Source organism: Lacerta agilis, chromosome 7, assembly GCF_009819535.1.
Source record: "Lacerta agilis isolate rLacAgi1 chromosome 7, rLacAgi1.pri, whole genome shotgun sequence".
NCBI lineage: Eukaryota > Metazoa > Chordata > Lepidosauria > Squamata > Lacertidae > Lacerta > Lacerta agilis.
The window spans coordinates 77,600,418-77,619,506 of record NC_046318.1 but is presented as its reverse complement, the minus strand read 5'-3'; positions in this window follow the sequence as shown (position 1 = coordinate 77,619,506).

The following is a 19,089-nucleotide window of genomic DNA, read 5'->3' as shown; positions in this document are numbered from 1 at the left end:
AAAGGGGTTTGCAAAAGTAAAATTGTCCTTTTATTGACTGTGTTAATATTTCTCTCTCTTGTCTTGCAAATCGCTGAGAGGTTCTATTTACAACCAAACAGTATATAATTTTTGGTTCAATAAATACATAAATAAAAGTTTTCGAAAAGCATATTAGAACACTTCAAAACAGAGAAATGAAATCACAGATAAATAGGCTGGCTGTGCTACAGATGACCATTTGCCATATCACTCATGAGCAATAGTGGGCCAATTAGAGTGACCTTCCTACAATTCTATGAATTGCAAATCCCAGGTGGGAGGGACTAAGAGAAGGCTGACTGCTATTGGACACAATAGCCCATTGCGATTGGTTGTCCTCTTTGATGGATGGAAGACTTGGGGAATGAAGATGATGGACTGTAGAAGAAACCAGGGCTATGGAAACTACAAGAAATGGTTGCTGAAAATCATGTATGTATAATTTGGCTATGATGGTAGAAGTCACACCTGTATGCCAAATGTGTTTTTAAATACAGCTGGGCCAAAAGATTGGGGGCATTTTCGTGAACATTTTCATGCCCCTTTTGATGAAAGTGGCGAGGCAGCTTTTCAACCATTGTTAATGGGCTGCTACAGGGAAACAGAATGAACCCCAGAACAACTCAGGGCTGATTCCACAGGGAAACTGAATAATCCCACTTTTCCCATCTGAACATAATATATGTACGGTAGCTGCAATTTGAGGAATTTTGGAACCATTTGCAGGGAGGGTCAAGGAAGAGCTGGGACAGCCACTCAGTGGTTGTGCATTGTTGCCAAAGAGCTTTGTCTGGCTGCCTCGTTGTGTCACGTTGCCATAGATATGCTAAGCATTATTATTAGAGACACAACGAGGCATCTAAAACAAAGCATTTATAAATTGCCTCCTCTTTGCCCTCCTCTCTTCTTCTTTTTCTGATATATAACTGGGGGTGGGGGGGTGGGGAGATGGAAGGAGCAAAATACACAAACTGTGAAAACAGTAGGAGGTAGGACCAAAGAAATTGCAAATTGTGAAAACATTTTCGCAATTCTGTGCCAGTTATGTGCACACGTACACACACAGCGCATGGGGGCTGCAGTGATGGGTCCAGGAAGTTCTCAGGAAGTTTCTTTCAAAGGGACAGTTGGCCCAGCCAATTCTCAAGACCACTCCTTAAGAGGAACTGTGTACACATTGCCAGCTTAAAATTCAGCTAGGTTGTTCTTTTCCTCAGGGCAGATCGAAGCTGGCTTGTGGGGGAAATGCATCAAAACACTGTGTTTTATAAGAAGCGGGAATAGATAAAGGACAGACACAAATTGTCGTGTGTGTGCCCAGTTTCCGAAGTCAGTGGTGGGAACACACTGGATGCAGAAGATGTGGGAGTATGTACACAGTCCAAGTCTCTATTGGCCTTCAAGATTATTCCAATGTTGGGAATTCCATTCCTCCCATGCTGCAGATGTGTGGGCTTGTTACATGTCACCTGTCTGTGTCTACATCCCAGCACTGATTGTTGGAGTCTTGTGAGCGGAAATTGAAACACGCTGTTCCATTCTGTATAGCTATTGTTTTTGCAGTTCCCTCTCTGAGGAAGAGAGACAGAGAGAGAGGCCATGTTTTCTTTGTTATGTTGTGTTGGATTTTGTGTCCGATAAATTAGGCTTAGATGTTACACCTCAAGGCTCAGCTTCTGTTTGGACTCTGCTAGTCGTGTGCTCATGTCCTTGGATATGGGTCACATCAGTGTGACAGGATACTGGAGTGATGAATGCCGGGCGGCGCTGCGTTGGGGGGGGGGGAGGCACCGGCCTTGGTGTTATCACCCAACAGTGTACACAGTCCAAGTCTCTATTGGCCTTCAAGATTGTTCCAACTATTTAGAAACTGCTCGGTTGCTTAGAGCATGGTGCTGATAACGCCAGGGTTGCAGGTTTGATCGCCATATGGGGACAGCTGCATATTTCTGCATTGCAGGGGGTTAGACTAGATTATCCTCTAGTGCTACCCATTCTAGGATTCTATGCACACAGAGATGGGAGGAATTTGATTTGGTTTGCAGTTAGAGGCAAATTTGCCCAGATTACGCTTTTCAAAGCAATACCCGAACTGAAATGTAGCCATCCTTCGGAATTCACATGTCTCTTTGAGTTTTGCAGTGAAGTTCTCTAGCCAAGTGATGTATACAAAAATGCATCTACCGGGATAAAGTGTACATAAAATGTGTATGTTCCTGAAAATAACATTTAATAAAGCATATTAGGGAATGGGCTTCTCATAGGTATCTGGTCACTGTGAGAATAGGATGCTGGACTACAAGGGATAGTGACTAGATCGAGCAGGTTAATAATAAACTATTATTATTATTATTATTATTATTATTATTATTATTATTATTATTATTATTATTATTATTAGTTTGTATTATTTATACCCTGCCCATCTGTTCTCCAGAGCACTGAAATGCTCCAGGGTTCAGGATAGATTTGAAAAATAGACCATTGGTGCTACCACCACACACACAATTAAAAGCCACAGTGCAGGTCTAGATTCTTATCTACATTTCTTTTTTATTTTGCATACATCAAAGGATGTTGGGCAGAAAAAGAAGAGGAACTTGAATTGTAAAATAAATCACTTTTTTCTCTCAAAGAAAACAATTAAGGGGGGGGGAAACCTCTTTCATTAAATCTGCTCACTTGGTTTAGTCGTGGGTGCTTGTAACATCCAAGAAATAATTTTACGGTGAAGATCGCAGACTCTGGATTAATATACATGGCTGAAACAGTTTCTTTCTCCTCTTTTTGTTTTCAGAACTTGAAAGTTGTAGCCTTAAACTTAAAAAAAAAAATATTCCTGATCAAGAGTTTCAAAGAGCTGTGGAGATGAGAAAAGATGTCAAAGGAACAACATTTTCATCTCCCATAAAAGTCAGGCAACGTTAAGCAAAAGAATGGCTCGAGCCTGTTGTCTGGTTTTTAAATGATGCCTCCATCTCATTCCTGAAACTGGTTTGGATGGATGGGGGCGGGAATGTAACAAGAGGGTGAGAGAGTCATTGGAAGAGAAAAATGATGAGCCAGACTGTATTAATTACATCTGAAAAGGTCAAATGAAAATTTCCCATAAAGGATGTAAGGCCACATTCACACAATGCAGTTAAAGTGGTATCATGCTGCTTTAAACTGTCCTGGCTCCCACCAAAGTTTCTGAAAGATGTTGAGAGAAGTTAGGTGACTCCCCTACAATTCTCAGCATTCCCTGGGAGGAAGAATCCATAGCTACAATATCAGAGTGGTTTAGCTTCTACATGCAAAGCAGGAAGTGACCTATCCAGACAATAGAATGACTCTTCTTTTCTCATCTCTGCAGCTGCGATCTTCTGGGTGATACGGATGCCACGAGGCAGTTAAATACGCATGTGTACTCCGTTGGTTTCACTCCCCTTCCCGCTCATCTCTCTGCATGGCCCCGGGCGCTGGCAACCCACACTATGCCACTGTTCCCCAGCGTTACCCCATTATTGCCAGCTGGAAGGGCTCACTTGTTCTATAGCTAAACAACAACAAGAAGAACTGGAACATTTGCAGTATACAAGGTTGCAGGACTTCAGCAGGGGCTACAGGAAATGCACCAGTAGGGAACAAAGTAGGGTGCTCTTCTTGAAGCTTTTGCAGGCACAAACAGTATTGAAAGTCAGATTACGTATGTTCACCCCAATACCATAATGAGCGCAAGATATTATGAATGCACAGCAAAATGGATTTCCAGGATAGGGGGGAGAGGATAGTTGCAGAAAGGCCTGTGGTTGGAGACAAGGGGTTTTGACCACCACCCCTTCATCTAAAGCATCCTGATCTGAAATTCTCCCATGATCTATCCCTTCTATTCCATCAGGGATGGTAACATCTAACCCATAATGAGATATCACCATATCTCATACACCTACATACACACATGCACACATACATTTTATGAGCCGAGAACTGCATCACAACCTTTTGAAAAAGTGAAAAGTTATGGAGGATAGCTGTACGCTGATCTGCACCTTAGTCTGCAATATGTGAACTACATCTGCCCATATTGGAATTCACAAAGACCAGGTTCCTCAGACATCCTTGCTTGAATGTCAGGCTTTGGTGAGTCGGCTTCCTCCCACCCCACCCCTCCCTCTGACCGTAGATAAGCAGGACAAAGTGAAAAGAGTCGCTTACCATTTAAAGAGTCTTTAATGATCACAGCAAAAGAACAAAGCAGCCATTCTTGGAATGAAGGTGCTCCCAATTAAGGTTCCCACCCACTTCTCCCCTGGTCACTTCTGTCTTTGCAACCTGATCTTGCAACAACCTTGCTTTTTGTATATGCACCTTATCCACTCTACATGACCCTGAACTGATAGGCTGGATACTTTCCAGTGAGGGAGAGTCTGTTAGCTCTCACTCTCTCTTCCAGTTCTTCTTCACTTTGCTGTTCACCCCCCAGTTCATCCCAACTTTTGTCTTCAGAACTATGCCCTTCTGCAAACCACTGTTCCAAATCTATACTGTTCCACTGCTCCTGGGCAGCTTCAGGATGCTGGTCAGGAGCAGGGGGAAGGGGAGGCTCCCACCATTCCTTATCAGGGCTGTACTCCTCCACCTGGTCTCTGACATTGTAGCATCCTGCAAGAATTGCTCCTAAATACCTCTGGGAAATGCCACACTTCCTGTTCATCTTCATCCCATAACATTTCCCAAGCTGCCAAACAGAGTCAAGGTTGCTGTTAACATTTCCTGCAATCCTGTGGAGAAAAAGCTGAAGACTCGACATCCAGAAGCTGCAAGCATCCCATGATATTCTACAGGGGTGTCTCCTCCTCCTGCTGCTTCCTCCACCAGTGGCTTAGCAACCTAAAGGGGCAGATTCTGTTTATGAAACATTCAGCACTGGTATGGGATTGTGGCAAAATAAATCAGACTTAGCAATGGCTCTTAATAATCGCTGCATGTCTATCGGAGAGGACCTTTCGCATACTGCCTTAAATAATTCACAGCTCCTCAAATATTGCATTAAATAATTCAAGGACGGTACAGGCGTTGTGATTAATGATCTGTATCTGATATTTCTGCTAATGCTGCAAGGAATGGGAGGGAGGGAGGGGGAAGATTTAGATATATGAAGAGGCATCAACACAGTCACTCAAAGCCAATGCAAGGAGTCTATTAGGAGAATGCCTGGTATTCTGTATATAAAGAGAGATTCGAGATATCTCTCTAACACACCCCATCCTCTTTTCTTGTTTTTTATTATTATTTAAGAACCTGTTCAGTACACTGGACGTGACTGATTTAGTCAAGAGCTTTCATCGTCTAATCTTCTCACCAAATCTACAGGAAGTGCATCCCTGTTTGCATCATGAATATCTGAACTGCCAGCCAAGATGGAGACGATTTAGAAAAGTAGAGTGAAGGAAGCCATCAATAGCCTGCTGACACTCACCTCATGTGCGTTTTTGGCTGATGCTGGAAGCTGCAGAGACAGAAACATGCTTGCTTTGTGCTGGACCCAACGCTATAACTTGGGGCAGCCCAAACATCTACCAAACATTCAAAAAGCAGAGATACAGTAGTCATTGGAGACTTCAACTACCCCAATACGTGTTGGAACTCAAACTCTGCCAAGAATGTAAGGTCCAACAAATTCCTCTTGCCTCGCTGATAATTTTATTTGCCAGGAAGTGGAAGAAGCAACAAGGGGATCATCTATCTTGGACCTTTGTCACGTGACGAAGTGGAAATACTCAGAACCTTGGGAGGAACTGATCATGTCCTCTTGGGTTTCATGATACAGAGGCAAGGGAAAGCTGAATGCAGTCAGACAATGCACTCTGGACTGTAAGAAGGCTGATTTCAAGAAGCTGAAGGAGCTACTGAGTGAGTAAGAAATACTCATGGTAAAAAATTACTCAAAGAGAAAGGAGTCCAAGATGGGTGGGAGTTTCTTAAACGTGAAATATTGAAGGCACAAATGCAGATGATTGCAACAAGAAAGAAAAGTGGGAGGTGGTGGTGTAGGAAGGGGTGTGTGGTGAGTGTGGGCTGCCCCAAGTGTCATCACTGAGGGGGGTGACCTGCAGCCCGCCTGAGCCACACGTCTCTCCTGGGGCGTGATGCAGTAGCTTGGGCACTTGCAGGCTCCGCACTGCCCGAAACGGCAACGTAGGGCTTGCGGACTCCATGGAGGTTCCGCACAGTGTGTTCTGCCCCGGCTTGCCCCACCCCTGCTGGTCACTGCTCGCTGGTGGGAGGCATCTAAAGAATCCAGTGTGACTGAATAAGGAGCGGTACCTATTTATCTACTTGCACTAGTGTGCTTTTGAACTGCTAGGTTGTCAGGAACTGGGACAGAGCACGGATTCGAACTGCTGACCTTCCAATTGGTAAGCCCAAGAGGCTGTGGTTTAGACCACAGCACCACCTGAACCAGAAGCAGTTCAGTCTTGTTGGCCAGATGACAGCATACAAATCATTATGGCTAACCTGACCAAAAACACTCACCCACCCCACTCACACAGGAAACCAAAGATCACCGCAGCCAACCGCAAATGAACAATCACATCCTACACCAACCCCGACCTCTCTCACCACCAAAGGAACACAAGTGAACAACAGAGAACCTGCACAAACAACGCTGACACCAAACCCTACATATATTAAGCAAAATAGAAACATCGTCACCCCACCCCACCCCACCCATCACCCCATCCCACCCACCTAAATCCCCCTTTTTCTTCCTAATGTCTCAACAAACAAAACTGACTTGTAAAAATGTTACATGGAAAAAATATGAGAGAGACATTGCACTACCTTTGTAAATTAAGAAAACCCTTAATATATTTTTTTTAATAAAAAAAATCTTATTGGCCAGATGACCTGGAAAGCTGTCTGCGGACAAACGCTGGCTCCCTTGGCCTGAAGCGAGATGAGCACTGCACCCCGTAGTCACCTTTGATTGGACTTAACCATCCAGAGCTCCTTTACCTTTACCTTTTTTTTAATCCCCTCCATCCTATCCTCAGATTGTATATATGTGTGAAAGCAAATATACTAAAGACACCACAGTCGCCAATGATCTTCATTCCAATGAAACTGAACCTGGGTAAGTGTAGGAGACCCTGTAGTCTCTCGCTGCCTGCATAGTGGGGTCACATGCAACACTATGAAACACATTAAATAAGTAGAATCCACACCCCTCTGAAAACCTCTTGCACCCAGAACAGTGAACAACAGAATTAGAAATTGATTCCTACTTTCAGTCAATTTGGTACAATGCAACAACTATATGCAGAATTCATCATGCGAAAGGCTGGCCTGGATGAATCCCAAACCGGAATTAAGATTGCCGGAAAAAATATCAACCACCTCAGATATGCTGATGACACAACCTTGATGGCAGAAAGTGAGGAGGAATTAAAGGGTGTTTTAATGAGGGTGAAAGAGGAGAGCGCAAAATAGGGTCTGAAGCTCAACATCAAAAAAACTAAGATGGCCACTGGTCCCATCACCTCCTGGCAAACAGAAGGGGAAGAAATTGAGGCAGTGAGAGATTTCACTTTCTTGGGTTCCATGATCACTGCAGATGGTGACAGCAGTCACGAAATTAGAAGACGCCTGCTTCTTGGGAGAAAAGCCCTAGACAAACCTAGACAGCATCTTAAAAAGCAAAGACATCACCTTGCCGACAAAGGTCCGTATAGTTAAAGCTATGGTTTTCCCTGTAGTAATGTACGGAAGTGAGAGCTGGACCATAAAGAAGGCTGATCGCCGAAGAATTGATGCTTTTGAATTATGGTGCTGGAGGAGACTCTTGAGAGTCCCATGGACTGCAAAAAGATCAACCTTATCCATCCTTAAAGAAATCAGCCCTGAGTGCTCACTGGAAGGACAGATCCTGAAGTTGAGACTCCAGTACTTTGGCCACCTCATGAGAAGAGAAGACTCCCTAGGAAAGACCCTGATGCTGGGAAAGATGGAGGGCACAAGGAGAAGGGGACGACAGAGGATGAGATGGTTGGACAGTGTTCTTGAAGCTACTAACATGAGTGTGGCCAAACTGCGAGAGGCAGTGAAGGATAGGCGTGCCTGGCGTGCTCTGGTCCATGGGGTCACGAAGAGTCGGACACGACTGAACGACTGAACAACAACAACAACTAGCACAGCTCAGTTGGATTTGTGAAATGTGGGTTCAACTTTCACCACTTTCATTTTAAGATCTCGGTCAAGATCTCTGATGCCCAGCCTCAGTTTCCCACCCGCAAAACTGGGATCACAGTGATCTGCTTCACAGAACTGATACGAACACAATAAAGACTGTTAGACGCTTTTGTAAATGGAACATGCTGTATAAATAGGAGCCATAAAATGCCAATAAATGTTAGTGCAACAGAGGCCCCAGCTGAACCTTAAAAAGGTCAAAGCGGTTTTATTGTGTTCTGGATATTCAGACAAAATGACTTTATGGGGATGAATAGCTTTCCATGTACTCCCTGATGAACTGTTAATATTTAACACAGATTCAAAACTTCTTTTCAGAGAGCAAACCTTGCCTGGGTGCGAAGCACTTAATATTCTGTAGGTCATCACATTCATGCTACGCTGTACTCCCGGCCCCATCTGAAGCCTGTGATCCTGCGCTTGTGTGTCACACCGCAAAGTCATCAGCCTCGAGGAAATTCATTTCCAGAGCCCCGATACAAAGGCTGGCTTCTGAAGTTCCGGCTTCATATTGTTCTTTCAAAAGGCACTTGGTTCCCAAATGGGAACTAATGTATTGAAAGGTAAGTGACAAAAGTCGTGGCAGTTCAAACAAACAATGGCTAGGGGGGGGGAGAGCTGTGGCAGATATTTGCATTTGAATAGCAGCAAACACTGTAAATATGTTGACACAGAGCTTATTTCGAGAGGGATTAGGGCAGCTGTACACATTAGGACTTCTATGGGAAGCAACGGTGTTGTGCAGCTTTCCCCCGCAATAAATATGCAAAGTGTACATCTCAGAAGACACCAATATGTGCATCTGGGACCCTTGACCAGGCCATAAATATGTGCATCAGTAGTTAAAGATGCATATATTATAGGGCTATGAAGATACTGCTTGTGGCGATCACACAGGGTCCCCGGTCGTTTAACGGACTATTGATCCCTGTGCCACCACGGCGCTTCGCTGCCACCAACCAGGATCCCCTCCCTGGTAATCACTGTCACAGTCAGGGTGCGATCTAAAACAAAATAATAAGTGTTTATTTAAAATTTCAACAACTTAAGATATTGGTTGCAACCCTGTCCTCATCCTACGCTCACCACTCTCCCTCACCACCAACCCACACAATCAACAACCACCCACCAACCAACTGCTTCAATCAACTGCTCTAAACCCCCTCTCTAACTCTAACTGACTCTGTTTAGCTGCCCCTAGCTCCTCCTCCCTCTGTTTATTGGTCTGCCTAGGGTCAGCCACTTAACCCCTTACTTACTCCTGCTCATATATGTATTCCCTAGGAAGGGCAAACGCCACACTGCTATCTGCCAATAATGAGAGACCCCAGAAGTTCCAGGCACTTACTTATGGTGAGAATGTGAACAGAAGACAATCAACTTTCCTGGTCTTCCTCATCCATCATCATGCTCTGAAACAAGAGGGCTCCAATCTCCTCTTACCAACCCCAAATGAGCAAAAGACATTCCCTCTCCATATTTGGGCACCTGGGACTGAATTCATGAATGGTGCATTATGGGAAACAGACACATGCTTTTTTAAAAAAAAAATACAGTATATATATTAATTCTGCGGTAGTTGTTTATGGCCCTGCCTTTTACTGTCGTCAACGGTTTTATTGATTACGGTAATACTGCTTTCCTGTGCTTTATGAGCAATTGTAAACCAATCTGGAATGTTTAAATTGGGCAGTACAGAAATGCTCTCAATAAATAAATACAAATGATACATAGCAAAGTGGAGTTAGGCTGCAATCCAAACCTACCTTAGGCTGTGGGCGGTTTGGATTGAGTAGTGGCGTCCCTGCGCTCACTTCACATGGTTCAGGTGGCTGCCTGCCACTGCTGGAGAGATGCTTGTGTCACTCCTTTGTTGCAAACATTTTCCTTCGAGCTACTGAACATGGGGGCAAGCAGAAAGACCACTGTCAGCATCCTTATCAGCAAAGCCTGGTGAATAGTCCCCAAACCCGCCATTGCAGGGAGCAGGATGAGCAGGCCCAGAATTCACTGTATGACATAGAGCCATAGAGTTCTCCAGTCCAACCCCCTGCAATGCAGGAATCTCAGCTAAAGCATCCGTGACAGATGGGCATCCAACATCTGCTTAAAAATCTCCAAGGAAGTAGAATCTACAACCTCCTGAGGGAGACCATTCCTAGACCAACTAGAATCTTAACTAAAGCATCCATGACAGATGGCCATCCAACCTCTGCTTAAAAACCTCCAGTGAAGGAGACTCCACAACCTACTGAAGGAGACCATACTTCCTGTCAGAAAGTTCTTCCTGATGTTTAGTCAGGATCTCTTTTCTTGTAACTTGAAGCCATTGGTTTGAGTCCTACCCTACAGGGCAGGAGAAAACAAGCTTGTTCCCTCTTCCATGTGACAGCCCTTGAGATATTTGAAGATGGCGGGAAGGTAAACAGCGTTTCCGTGAACTGCTCTGGTTCGCCAGAAGCAGCTTAGTCATGCTGACCACATGACTCGGAAGCTGTACGCCGGCTCCCTTGGCCAGTAAAGCAAGATGAGCGCCGCAACCCCAGAGTCGTCTGTGACTGGACCTAATGGTCAGGGTTCCCTTTACCTTTAGATTTACCTTTACCCTAGAGACATCACCTTGCCAACAAAGGTCCATATAGTTAAAGCTATGGTTTTCCCAGTAGTGGTGTATGGAAGTGAGAGCTGTACCATAAAGAAGGCTGATCGCCAAATAATTGAGGCTTTTGAATTATGAAGATCAAACCTATCCATTCTGAAGGAAATCAGCCTGGAGTGCTGAGTGGAAGGACAGATCCTAAAGCTGAGGCTCCAATACTTTGGCCACCTCATGAGAAGGGAAGACTCCCTGGAAAAGACCCTGATGCTGAGAAAGATTGAGGGCACAAGGAGAAGGGGACGACAGAGGACAAGATGGTTGGACAGTGTTCTCGAAGCTACCAACATGAGTCTGACCAAACTGCGGGAGACAGTGAAAGATAGGAGTGCCTGGCGTGCTCTGGTCCATGGGGTCATGAAGAGTCGGACATGACTAAACAACAACAGCAACAACAACCCTAGCTTCTCTTGGTCTCCTCTTTTCCAGGCTAAACATACCCAGCTCCAGACTAGCCTCTCTACTCATACAGTAGTACCTCGGGCTAAGAACTTAATTTGTTATGGAGGTCCGGTCTTAACCTGAAACTGTTCTTAACCTGAGGTACCACTTTAGCTAATGGGGTCTCCCACTGCTGCCGCGCCACTGCCGCACGATTTCTGTTCCCATCCTGAAGTAAAGTTCTTAACCTGAGGTATTATTTTTGGGTTAGTGGAGTCTGTAACCTGAAACGTCGGTAACCTGAGGTACCACTGTAATTTCAGAACCATGATCCCACCTGCACTAAACATTAAAGCAGTATCGTGCCACTTTTAACAATTCCAACTTCCACCAAAGAATCCTGTAGTTTGTTAAGTGTGCTTGGGGTTCTTAAGAGGCCCCTATCCCCCACCCCTCAAAAGTACAGTTCCCAAAGTTCCCTGAGAGGGAGGATCGGCTGTTAAGTTGCTATGAGAATTGTAGCTTTGTGGGTGGAATAGGGCAGTGGTTGACTTTGGGCTCTCAAATTTCAGGCGCACAGTGTGGGGCTTAAATTGAGCACCCCACCACCACCACTCAAGCTCCATTCTATAGCATTGTTGTGGCACCCTCTGCTGAGAGGTGCCCAGGGAGGCCGAACCGGTCGTGCTACCATAAAACTGCCTCTGAATAGGGGACTCCTGAAAACTCTCAGCCGTGACTAAGGGTAGGATACTACTTTAAATGAATAGTACGGATAGAGCCAGAGATAGATTCTCTCAGGCTCGAGAGTACGCAGGCTCACCCGCCCACCCTGAACTTCAATTTCAGCCCTAGATACAATTCTATTTTCACTTGGACAGAGTCCACTGGCCTGAGTAAAGGAGCTTACAATCCCGTCGCAGCATTCTATTAAAATCACCCTCTCCCTACCATCTATCCCTTGGAGATAATGATTATGTAACAAAGTTGACAGGAATATTTTTTTTGTCAAAAGTGACACGCTGAATATTCAGACATGATTTTCTCTGGCTCCACCTTTGAAATGTCATTGGGAGATGATTCACTTGTGGCACCTGGGTGTTTCTCCTTCCACTGCTGTCAGACTCCGCTGAGAATCTGAGCACACCGTCTCCTGGCTTTCTTCTTGTAGCAAGAATCTATTTCTGAATAATCAGGCGCTTAAGGGTGTTCCATCAGGATGCAGAGCTGGTCAATTTACTCACTGGGCTGAATTTTTCTTTCCTTCTTCCCATCAACATATATGCCACTTTACAAAGCAGCAACGTGACAGCTCCCCTGCTCTAAGGAGATGGCAGTCTAAATTTAGACAATACAGTCTTTTATGTCATTTAATTTGGGAAGGAGAATTAAAGAGTAACACCAAAGGCTTGCGTACCCTTTCTTTCCTAACCTTCCTTCCTTCCTTCCTTCCTTCCTTCCTTCCAACAGTACAAGCTGCCTTACACTGAGACAGACTATTGGTTCATCAAGTTTGGCCGTTCACAACCTAAAAATCCAATATAAAAACACAAAAGACATAATAAAAACAAGAACAACAAAAACAGCCAACCAATAACCCCCCCTCCCTGTGATTTTCAAATGAAGGGAAGTGTACAAATTTAATAAACAAACAAACAAATGAAATAAACCCAATATTTTATATGTTCTTTTTAATTGGAGATAGGAAGGTCCCACTTGAAGAAGAAAATCTAAATCGTTTTCTCTACTATCTCACGCACACTCAGACATGCACACTCCACTATCTCCACTGCCATAGGTAGTCTGCACCTCCAAGTCCGCTCACTTCTCAGGTGGGCATTGTTGTGGACTGAAGCGCCACCTGTTAGGATGAATCTCCAACACCACCCACCCATTGCAATCTGGTGGCAGAGGCCCCACCCTCTAGGCCACTTCCTGGGCAGCAAAGGATGTCCCTGGACTGAGCTTGCTGCCTGGGGAAGTGGATTCTGCCTGCTCGCATAATTAGCCAAATTTGAGTAGGCCTGGGGGTAGGCTGCTTCCAAGGGGGAACCTGACTGGGCCTGCTATATTTGCTCAGTTCCTCGCCCTGTTAAGCATAATTATGTACTCTAAGCTCATGGATGGCTTGATAATTAATAGTTGTTCTCTGCTAGCTCTCATGTGAGTGTTTAACCTTAGATCACATGGAAAGGTATTGAATTGCAAATCACCATTGTGAAGGAAGCTGACTTTTGTTCCCAGGCTTAGTAGGAGTAAGGATATGTATGGTAAAAGGCTCTCCTGAAGGGAGAGAAAATAGCTCCAGGCTAATGGAGGCTGAAAGGAGAAAGAGACCTTTTATTTTAGGTCTGTTTGCAATTATATAATATTTCCAAGAAGATGCTGAGCCTATGCTTAGTTAAGCATATCTTATCATATGGAATTATTTGGATGTATCTTTGATGTTTTTGTTCTGTTTTGAAGAAAGTAAAGTTTTGAACAAACTAATGGGTCTGGACACTGTTTTATTACAAAAGGAGCCAGTTTTTATGCATCTGGTTGCTTCATGCTGCACAGGATTAATATCTGCAGTGTGCCCTGGGGATTTAAAAGAGAGCCCATGGCAGAACTTGGCAGTCACTCCAGTGTGGACTTCCAAATACCAGTTGCTGGAAACTGCAAGAGAGGTTGCGAGTTTCCCTGTCCACTGAGCAAAGGGGATGGTAGACTAGCTGAGCTAGTGGCCTGACACAGCAGGACTCTTCTTATGTTCAGCTGCTTCCTCTTCTTTTTCCCTTCTCCTCCCCCAACCATCACTTACCAACTTCTCACTCTTAGTCCATTCGCGGTAGGGAGGGGAATTTGTAATAGCTTGAAACCCCAAGATAAAGAAGCCTGATGAAATTGTCAAAAATACAAAAGATTTTTTTTAAAAAACCTCCGCTTTCATTTGCACCAATCCTGATCACCTTCCTCTATCTGTCTTGAGGTATTTTTACCACCTCCGTTTCTTTCTTACCATAAACCTCAGAGCAGTAGCAGTGCCTTGGACAGTTCCATTAAGAACTTTCTCCAAGGAGAAGAAGTTTTCAATTATTTAGTTCCTGGTAAACTTTTCTTTTCTTCTGTTTGTCCATTCTTCTTATGTCAGTGCACTCGAACAAAGGCCTAATGGTACCCTTGTGCCTCCATTTCTATTAAAAGGATGCCTCGTATTCACGGTTCATCTGGGATAAAGCGGCTTAGCTGGACTTCAAAATCTGACAGCTCAAATCGGAACTGTTTTATAAGCAGCTCTATAATACAAATGGTAGGGTTACCCTCAGGCCAGCACATAAATGTATAATGTAATTCTCCGAGAGATATTCTTTTAGCGTTCAGCTTCTTTACCAGTGTACACAAGTATCCTATTCCCGATCCCAAAGGAGGGGAGGGGGCCGCTCAGACATCGCAATCAACATGGTTTTCTCTAGCTTTGGCCTTGTGATCCTGAAATCTACAAGAGCCTCATCGCTGACACAACCAACGCAAGGCATAGGAACTTAAGTAGATCTTGATGGATCATGTCAATGGCCCATCTAGTCTAGCATCCTCTTCTCACAGTGGCCAAGGTGATGAGCAGTACCTGACCTCCGCAGCCAGGGGTGGCTCAAGACATTCTGCCACTAGAGGCAAAATCCTGTCAGTGCCCCTCCCTACCGCCCAGCACCTGGTACTTGCCACTGCTGGGTACTCACCGCTGCCGAGTCCTTGCCACCTTCTGCCCCTCAACCCCACCTGTGGCACACTCCTCTACTCATCCCTGGGTTGCTGCAAAGAGGACAAGCAGGAGGAGGGCGCTTGCCCAGGGGGTGAGTAGAGCAATGTGCCACCACCACCACCACCCATGAGTGCCCTGCTGCAGCCGCCAGGACCAAGGAGTAAGCAGCTGGCAGCAGTGAGTGACTGACAGGGGCAAAGGGCGGGAGGTGGCAGTGGCCCATAGGCTCTGCCTGTGATGGGGGAGTCCTGGTGGTGTAGGGACTAAAGGTGGCGATGCTGGCCATGAAGAAGCAGCAGGTGCAGCTCCCAATCTTCCTACCACTCGTCTCGCCATTTTGGGAGATGACTTCTCCTCTCCCAGTGACGCCTCAAAGCAGCTTGCTTCAAACTGCTTCGTGCATGGGCCGGCTGTGACATCAGCACTCTCCCCTCCTGCAGTTCCTAACAACTGGTATTCCGAGTCCTGATGCCTCTCACAGTGGAGGTAGATTATTCTTCCAGGAGAGATTCAGCCAACATCCTCATTATTGACTTTCAGGTGTCTCTTGTAGACCTTCTGTCAAGGACTGGCTAGAGGAGGAGGAGTGGTGGGAAGCTACAGCTGAAGACCCGCAGGGAAGCATCAGAAGAAGAACGTTCTGAGCCAGGAGAGTGGTGGTGGGATAAAAAAGACAGGTCAGAAGAAGAAGGGGGGCAGAGGTTGAGCAAGCAACAGGTTTGAGGGAGCAGGAGGAGGCTGAGGCTGTGACAGATCCACAGCAGCCTGCCAGTTCCACTGTTTTCCTTTCCACTCCACCCTTGACTCCAAAAACAAGGTTTGTGCTGACCTGAAGCTGAACCAGCCCTGACACCTTCTCATGCCATTGAGTGATGACTACAGAGTTAGTTGAGATTCTATCTAGTGGTGTTGATGAAGTTTGGATTCCCTGGAATTTCACAGTGCTCCCCTCAAGGACAAAGCAAGCATTATAGCCCCATTGTTTTTCTCCAGCTTGGATTTTAAATCAAGGTACCTTCAGAGAGAGATTTTACTTTCTTGGGCTCCATGATCACTGCAGATGGTGACAGCAGTCACAAAATTAAAAGGCACCTGCTTCTTGGGAGGAAAGCAACGACAAACCTAGACAGCATCTTAAAAAGCAGAGACATCACCTTGCCGACAAAGGTCCATATAGTTCAAGCTATGGGTTTCCCAGTAGTAATGTATGGAAGTGAGAGCTGAACCATAAAGAAAGCTGATCGCCAAAGAATTGATGCTTTTGAATTATGGTGCTGGAGGAGACTCTTGAGAGTCCCATGGACTGCAAAAAGATCAAACTTATCCATCCTTAAAGAAATCAGCCCTGAGTGCTCACTGGAAGGACAGATCCTGAAGTTGAGGCTCCAGTACTTTGGCTACCTCATGAGAAGAGAAGAATCCCTAGAAAAGACCCTGATGTTGGGAAAGATGGAGGGCACAAGGAGAAGGGGACAACAGAGGATGAGATGGTTGGACAGTGTTCTCGAAGCTACCAACATGAGTTTGACCAAACTGTGAGAGGCAGTGAAGGATAGGCGTGCCTGGCATGCTCTGGTCCATGGGGTCACGAAGAGTCGGACACGACTGAACGACTGAACAACAAACCTTCAGAGAAAGGGATAGGGAACCTGTGGCCCTCCAGAGGTTACTGGACTCCAACCCCCATCGGGCCAGAATGGCCTTTGGTCAAGGATGATGCAAGCTGGAGTCCAGTAACATCTGGAGGGCCACAAGTTCCCCATCCCTGTACTTGACCCTGCAAACAGCCCTGTGAGCTTGTGCATCCTTTCTCTGCCCATGCACGTGTGTTGAATGCTGCAACTGTCAGATTTTTTTTTCCTCCCCATGTATCCTGTGTTGGTAATTTGACAGCCCCAAATGTGATCCCACCAACCAAAAATAGCTCTGTAGCTTTCCAATGTTAATAGGCTCCCTCTGGCACGTATTGCCCAAAGGATTATAACATACATTAGATTCTGAATTCACACTTGGAGCTTGTTTTAACGTTGCCGAAGTTATTCTCCAGGCTCCTGTCATAGTTTTAGTCTGCTTCCAAGCAAATGTCATGATAACGTGAAGCCTTGGAATTATGTTGGGGAATTGCAATCACCATCGCCAACATTGTTCCCCATCAACAGGCCATATGGAAACCTAGCTTTTTGCTATCCATGTAGAAATAAGGAAAGTCAACTAAAGTTATCAGGGGGGTTGATGAGCATCTTCTTTATGAGGAAGAGCTGAAACACTGATATTGATTAGATTAGACAGACAGACAGACAGACAGATGATAGATAGATAGTAATACACAGCATACCCTCCAACATTTCTCCAATGGAAAATAAGGACGTTCCATTCCATGATGATAATTTTACTACTTATACTTCTTACTGGGTTGTGCCAGCCACTCTGGGCAGCTTCCAACATATAAAAAAAAAACATAATAAAACATTAAACATTTAAAAAAAACCTTCAGATGGCTTGGGGGTCATATAACTCCATACCCTCCAACATTTCTGCAATGAAAATAGCGACATCCTAAGGAAAAGTGGGACATTCCGGGATCAAATCAGAAACTGGGATGTCTTCTCTAAATCAGGGATGTCCCTGGAAAATAGGGAAGCTTGGAGGGTCTGACACATTCACACACAAATGTGAGACCTGCAACAAAAGAGGAGTGTGGAATGCTTGGTGTTCCAGCCAGCCATCCACACACTTTTCCAGCATACTCCATTACACACCTGCACACAGAGCTCTACCCTCAAAAACACTCAACATTTCATGTCCACTGAGCATGCTCAGTCCTCACTGGATTATTATTTTTTTGTACTTCTGCAAACCTCAGGGTTCCCCTAAACATGATGACACCTCCCTTTTACATCCCAGTGGGCCCATTTTGCCTACAAAACTGTCAACACACAGCAGCTGAGTTTGCTGTTAGCTTGAGTGATGTTCAAAGACATTATGAATGTGCTTCTTAAAGGCCAGGATCGAAATTTCAGCAGTAGGTCATCACAATTTCTTTAATTCCTGCATTGAAAGGGGTCGGTTTAGGTGACCCTTTGGTTCCGTTCCAACTCTACAATTCCACAATTCTAAGATCATCTTCATTTCACACCTTGCTTCTGAGCTCCCCAGAACATCTTCCCCAATGGGAAAGGTTTATTTTGGGGCATATCTCCCGAGAGTCATAAAAACTTTTGGATATGCTATTTCTTTCAGAATCTCAGCCAACACCACCCCACACAGCCTAGCAGTGAGTAATAGTAGTAAAGCTGGTGAACATCGGTTTCTTAGCCAAACTGCAGCATTAAAACACCATAAAACACAATATCATAAAACCCAAGTATATTATGTTCTTACCATAAAGCAAATTCTCTCTCTCATAGCTTTATTTGGTGAGTCACTGTGCTCAGACAGCATTTCAGAGTAACACTGAGATTTAATCCATACCATGAGTTTAAAACACTGTTATACTTTCTAAATACCACTTTAATAGTCATGGGGAATCCTGGGAACTCTAGCTCATTGGTGGGAACTGTAGCTTTGTGAGGCCAACACCCTTAACCAACTACAGTTCTCAGGACTCTCAATGGTTGTTGAAGTGGTATAGTAGTAGTTGTTGTTCAGTCATTCAGTCATGTCCAATTCTTTGTGACCCCATGGACCAGAGCACGCCAGGCACGCCTATCTTTCACTGCCTCCCGCAGTTTGGCCAAACTCATGCTAGTCGCTTCGAGAACACTGTCCAACCATCTCGTCCTCTGTCATCCCCTTCTCCTTGTGCCCTCCATCTTTCCCAACATCAGGGTCTTTTCTAGGGAGTCTTCTCTTCTCATGAGGTGGTCAAAGTACTGGAGCCTCGACTTCAGGATCTGTCCTTCCAGTGAGCACTCAGGGCTGATTTCTTTAAGGATGGATAAGTTTGATCTTCTTGCAGTCCATGGGACTCTCAAGAGTCTCCTCCAGCACCATAATTCAAAAGCATCAATTCTTTGGTGATCAGCCTTCTTTATGGTCCAGCTCTCACTTCCAT